Below are 5,729 nucleotides of genomic sequence, written 5' to 3'. Positions count from 1 at the left end.
ACCCACATATTTCTGTGCATGTGTGTGTGCACATGCACACACACACAAATGGAGGCTGAGAATAGTCTTTTTCATTCCTTAAGATACTTCTGTTGAGGTATTTTGTCTCAACAATGATAAAGGAACTGCAGTAGAAAAGTGAGTACTGAGAAATGGGGCAATTGCTGGAAAAAAATGTGACCATGTGGATCTTAGTCACTTGTTTCTGGAAGTTAGTGTGGACTGTACCAGTGAAGAAAGTTTTTTTTTTTTTTTTTCAGTAGAGAGAGACCAAAACCTAATCTGAGTTACAAGAAACAAGAAAAGGAGTCAGCAGGAGTAATTGAGATACTCCTTCACCTCCCAAATCCAATGTATGTCCTTCACAGGAAAACAACAACAACAAATTCACAAAATACAACAGTTAGAATTACAAAACCCATTTATCCAAGGGTGCTGGAAGGCAGCAAAGAGAGGTGGGAAAGTAATGGCACAGGGAGCAAATCCAAGTATTCAAATTAGTCCAAGCATGGGGACTGGCAAATGCTAAAGAACAGCTGGAAAACCTGTGATCCTTTTAGACTCACGGTGGTGGTAAAACTCCACATACTGGTGTCAGGAAGATTTTTCCTCGTGTGCACCAGAAACAAAGATTCCAATTCCTCAAAGAGAAGGGATTATGTACAGGATCCTTGGCAGCAGGTTCCACCTTTCCTGGCAGGGAAAGGAGAACAGAGAAAAGAGCTGCCACAGCCTCCATCCAATCCCACCCATCTCCTTTGGAAAGCAGGGGACTCAGTGGCCTCCAGCAGCCTTCATTTTTTCAGGAGATGGATGCTGTGAGGGGAACTTCTCTGAGGAGGTTGAGCTGCTCAGGGCTGGCCACAGGTAGACTGTCTTGTGGAATAGTTTGTTGCTTAAGAAGACCACCAAGAGCTGGGCATGGTGCTCACACCTTTATGGTGCTCACACCTTTAACCCCAGCACTTGGGAGGCAGAGGTAGGAGGATAGTTGTGAGTTCGAGGCCAACCTGAGACTCCATAGTGAATTCAAGGTCAGCCTGGACTACAGCAAGACCCAACCTTATAAAACAAAACAAAACAAAAAGACCACCAAGGAGAAGAGGCCCACAGCTGGACAAGGCATGCTTTCCCAGGAGTCTTTGCTTCATTGGTGCTGATGATAAATGAAGGAAACAGGACAGAGAAGAGGCAACCACCGATAATGTAGGAGTACTGCATTGCTGTGAGGAACACCAAGGGCAAGCCAAATCCAAAGTAGTCAGGTCAATTCCTTTCTATGTTTGATGATCACTAGTCCATTTGAATTCCTTTAGTGAAACAACAATACTCGAAGCAGTACAGTGAGTAAAGAAGTGACATATGCAGCAGCTGAACCAGATGACCAACTAGATGGATTGGAAAAGAGGCTGCAGCAGAAGGTTGCACAGCATGTCAGCAATTATTTTGCTGACACTAGGGAATGGATGAGGCTTCCCCCCTGATACCTCAAATGCCAGCTCAGCTATGTGTTGAAAACAAACGGCTTTCACAACTTTTCTAAGCACAAACAGTGAGAGCACCCAAAGAGCACTAAAATGGAGTGAGGAAGAAGTCCAGCCATGACCAGACATCCCCATGGAGCGATGGGTCACCGATGATCCAGGCTGTTACTGACTGAAGCACAAGAATAAGCACTTGGTAAAATAAAAGGAAACTGAATCAGAATGCTCCACATCCTAAGCACAACACTGGAAAAATTGACTAACAATGAGTGGCTCACTCTCCTGTTTTCACTCTGTGCTGTAGACTCTCCTCTGTGCCAGAATGCTTCTTGCCCTTCTTTGAAGCTGCTCTTCTCTCTTTTGTTGGATTTGAGCATCTAAATTTAAGATGGGGAAAATGCTCCAGATGGAGTCTTTGATTCCCCTGCCAAGGTCCTGAAGAAAGGTATTTTTTTAAAATTTTTTTTGTTCATTTTTATTTACTTATTTGAGAGTGACAGACAGAGAGAGAAAGAGGCAGAGAGAGAGAATGGGCACGTCAGGGCCTCCAGCCACTGCAAACAAACCCCAGACACGTGTGCCTCCTTGTGCATCTGGCTAACGTGGGTCCTGGGGAATTGAGCCTCAACCCGGGGTCCTTAGGCTTCACAGGCAAGCACTTAGCCACTAAGCCATCTCTCCAGCCCTGAAGAAAGGTTTTAACACTGTCAGCCATCTCTTCACTGCCAAAACTATCAATTATTCAGAGAGGGAAGTACCCTCCAAGCTCTCTTCAAGAAAGGCCCTGCAGCCCTGCTCCCACCACTCCGACCAAGTGCCTCTTCACAACCCACTCTGTGTCAGCTGCCTCCTCAGCAGGGGCACTCCCAGGGCCTGGGCAGCACCACAGTGGTGAGGCTGGGGCTTCATGGGCCATCTTAAGTAGAAACTGTATGGACAAGTCATGTGCTAGTACCATCATTTTTCTTCTCCTTGCCCTCATTCCACTGAGGTCCCTCTTCAATGGGATTACTAGTGTTCACCATGGGGTTGTGAGTTATGAGTTGTGAAAGCAGTAGTCTGTCATTGTGGGGGGCAGGGGGTAGATACCTCTGGGTATTCCCTCCCACTCTGTGGCTCTTATAATCTTTCTCTCCCCTCTTTCACAAAATTCCCTGAGCTATGGTGGATGTGTTTTAAGTCTGCTTTAGTGTTGAGCTCTCAGGAGCTTCTGGATTTTTGCTCTGGTACATTTTGAGTATCTTCAGTGTCTGCCGCCATCACCCTGGCACAGGTTATCAAGGCCAAAAACTAGGGGAGCTTCTTGTTGTAGTCCATAATTTGGGCCTCCACAGGATTTGGACTAGGTTCTCAGTTCCAGATATGGGTTCCTTTCCAGTGAGTGGATCTCTTAGCCAATCAGAAAGCAATTGATTACCCACATAGGCTGAGTGCCACCATTGCACAGGTGTGTACATCTTGTCAGGCTGGTTGTTTTTTAAATTTTTTGTTTATTATTTTTATTTATTTATTTGAGAGCGACACAGAGAGAAAGAGGCATAGAGAGAGAGAGAGAGGGAGGGAGGGAGAAAGAATGGGCAGGCCACAGCCTCCAGCCACTGCAAACGCCCCCTTGTGCATCTGGCTAAAGTGGGTCTTGGGGAATGGAGCCTTGGACTGGGGTCCTTAGGCTTCATAGGCAAGTGCTTAACCACTAAGCTATATCTCCAGCCCAGGCTGGTTGCTTTTGTATCACAGTTTCCCCTGCAAGCACACAGGGTAGTTGGTCATTTTTCCTCATCAGCTCATGTAGTGCTTCCCAGCACTGTATAGGCTAACCATCTGTGAACTGGCTTCCTTTCATATTTCAGCTGGACCTTTCAATGTTCTGTGTTGGCAGCATGTGATGTCTTCAACTGTAAAGTCTTACCTTTTACCTCAGGTGGGTAACCAAGTACTTTGGCAGAGGCTGGCCTTGTTTTGGGAACCTCATAGGTCTCTCCAGTCAATACCTCAATGTGGGTTGTAACCAACTTCTGAGAGTACAGGAAGTTATCAGCCACCACCAAATGTTTCAGGATTAGGCTTCAGCCCATTCTTTCCAGGGCCCTTCTTTTTTCTTTTTCTTTTTCTTTTTTTTTACAATTTGAAGGTTTTATTTATTTTGTTTAATGACTGAGAATCAAATTTAAAACATCCAGTTATCAACATATGTACAGGCCAATGAATTATTAATATCTTTTTTTTTTTTACTGGCTTTTGAATTTATTTATTTATTTTTTTCTGTTTCTTTTTCTTTTTTATTAACAACATCCATGATTGTAAACAATATGCGTGGTAATGCATTACCTCCCTCTACATTTCCCCTTTGAAACTCCATTCTCCATCATATCCCTTCCCGCTCTCAATCAGTCTCTTTTATTTTTTATTTTTTTATACAGCTTTTTTTAAAAATTTTTTTTTTAATTTTTATTAACATTTTCCTTGATTACAAAAAAAATATCCCATGGTAATTCCCTCCCTTCTCCCTGACACTTTCCCCTTTGAAATTCCATTCTCCATCATATTACCTCCCCATATCAATCATTGTACTTACATATATACAATATCAACCTATTAACTACCCTCCTCCCTTCCTTTCTCTTCCCTTTATGTCTCCTTTTAATTTACTGGCCTCTGCTACCAAGTATTTTCCTTCTCACACAGAAGCCCAGTCATCTGTAGCTAGGATCCACATATGAGAGAGAACATGTGGCACTTGGCTTTCCGGGCCTGGGTTACCTCACTTAGTATAATCCTTTCCAGGTCCATCCATTTTTCTGCAAATTTCATAACTTCATTTTTCTTTACCACTGAGTAGAACTCCATTGTATAAATGTGCCACATCTTCATTATCCACTCATCAGTTGAGGGACATCTAGGCTGGTTCCATTTCCCAGCTATTATAAATTGAGCAGCAATTTGACTTGGTTGAGCATGTACTTCTAAGGAAATGAGATGATTCCTTTTAATATATGCCTAGGAGGCTATAGCTGGGTCATATGGTAGACCAATCTTTAGCTGTTTTAGGAACCTCCACACTGATTTCCACAATGGCTGGACCAGATAACATTCCCACCAGCAGTGTAGAAGGGTTCCTCTTTTGCCACATCCCCGCCAACATTTATGATCATTTGTTTTCATGATGGTGGCCAATCTGACAGGAGTAAGATGGAATCTCAATGTAGTTTTAATCTGCATTTCCCTGATGACTAGTGATGTAGAACATTTTTTTAGATGCTTATATGCCATTCATATTTCTTCCTTTGAGAATGCTCTATTTAGCTCCATAGCCCATTTTTTGATTGGCTTGTTTGATTCCTTATTATTTAACTTTTTGAGTTCTTTGTATATCCTAGATATTAATCCTCTATCAGATATATAGCTGGCAAAGATTTTTTCCCATTCTGTAGGTTGCCTCTTTGCTTTTTCACTGTATCCTTTGCAGTGCAAAATCTTTGTAATTTCATGAGGTCCCAGTGATTAATCTGTGGTTTTATTGCCTGAGCAATTGGGGTTGTATTCAGGAAGTCTTTTCCAAGACCAATATGTTGAAGGGTTTCCCCTACTTTTTCCTCTAGCAGTTTCAGAGTTTCAGGTCTGATGTTAAGGTCTTTAATCCATTTGGACTTAATTCTTGTGCATGGCGAGAGAGAAGAATCTATTTTCATCCTTCTGCAGATATATATCCAGTTTTCAAAACACCATTTGCTAAAGAGGCTGTCTCTTCTCCAATGAGTATTTTTGGCACTTTTATCGAATATCAGGTGGTGATAGCTACCTGGACTTATATATGGGTCCTCTATTCTGTTCCACTGATCTACATGTCTGTTTTTATGCCAGTACCATGCTGTTTTTGTTACTATGGCTCTGTAGTATAGGTTAAAATCAGGTATGGTGATACCACCAGCCTTATTTTTGTTGTTCAGTATTATTTTAGATATTCGAGGTTTTTTGTGATTCCAAATGAATTTTTGGATTGTTTTTTCTTTTCCATGAAGAAAGCCTTTGGAATTTTGATAGGGATTGCATTAAATGTGTAGATTGCTTTAGGTAAGATTGCCATTTTCACAATATTGATTCTTCCAATCCAGGAACAGGGGATGTTTCTCCACTTTCTAGTGTCTTCTGCAATTTCTGGCATGAGTGTTTTAAAGTTCTCATTGTAGAGCTTCTTTACTTCCTTCGTTAAGTTTATTCCAAGGTACTTTATTTTTTTGGATACAA

The 5,729-nt window shown here is 42.0% G+C and overlaps 1 pseudogene; it reads right to left on the bottom strand.

Annotated features, from left to right (window-relative positions):
- Window positions 1–774: 774 nt before the first annotated feature.
- On the bottom strand, window positions 775–2,238 carry LOC101617488 (annotated as a pseudogene).
- Between the last annotated feature and the right edge of the window lie 3,491 nt (window positions 2,239–5,729).

The sequence above is a fragment of the Jaculus jaculus genome, chromosome 5, assembly GCF_020740685.1.
Source record: "Jaculus jaculus isolate mJacJac1 chromosome 5, mJacJac1.mat.Y.cur, whole genome shotgun sequence".
NCBI classification, from domain to species: domain Eukaryota; kingdom Metazoa; phylum Chordata; class Mammalia; order Rodentia; family Dipodidae; genus Jaculus; species Jaculus jaculus.
This window is presented reverse-complemented; position numbering and strand designations above follow the sequence as displayed.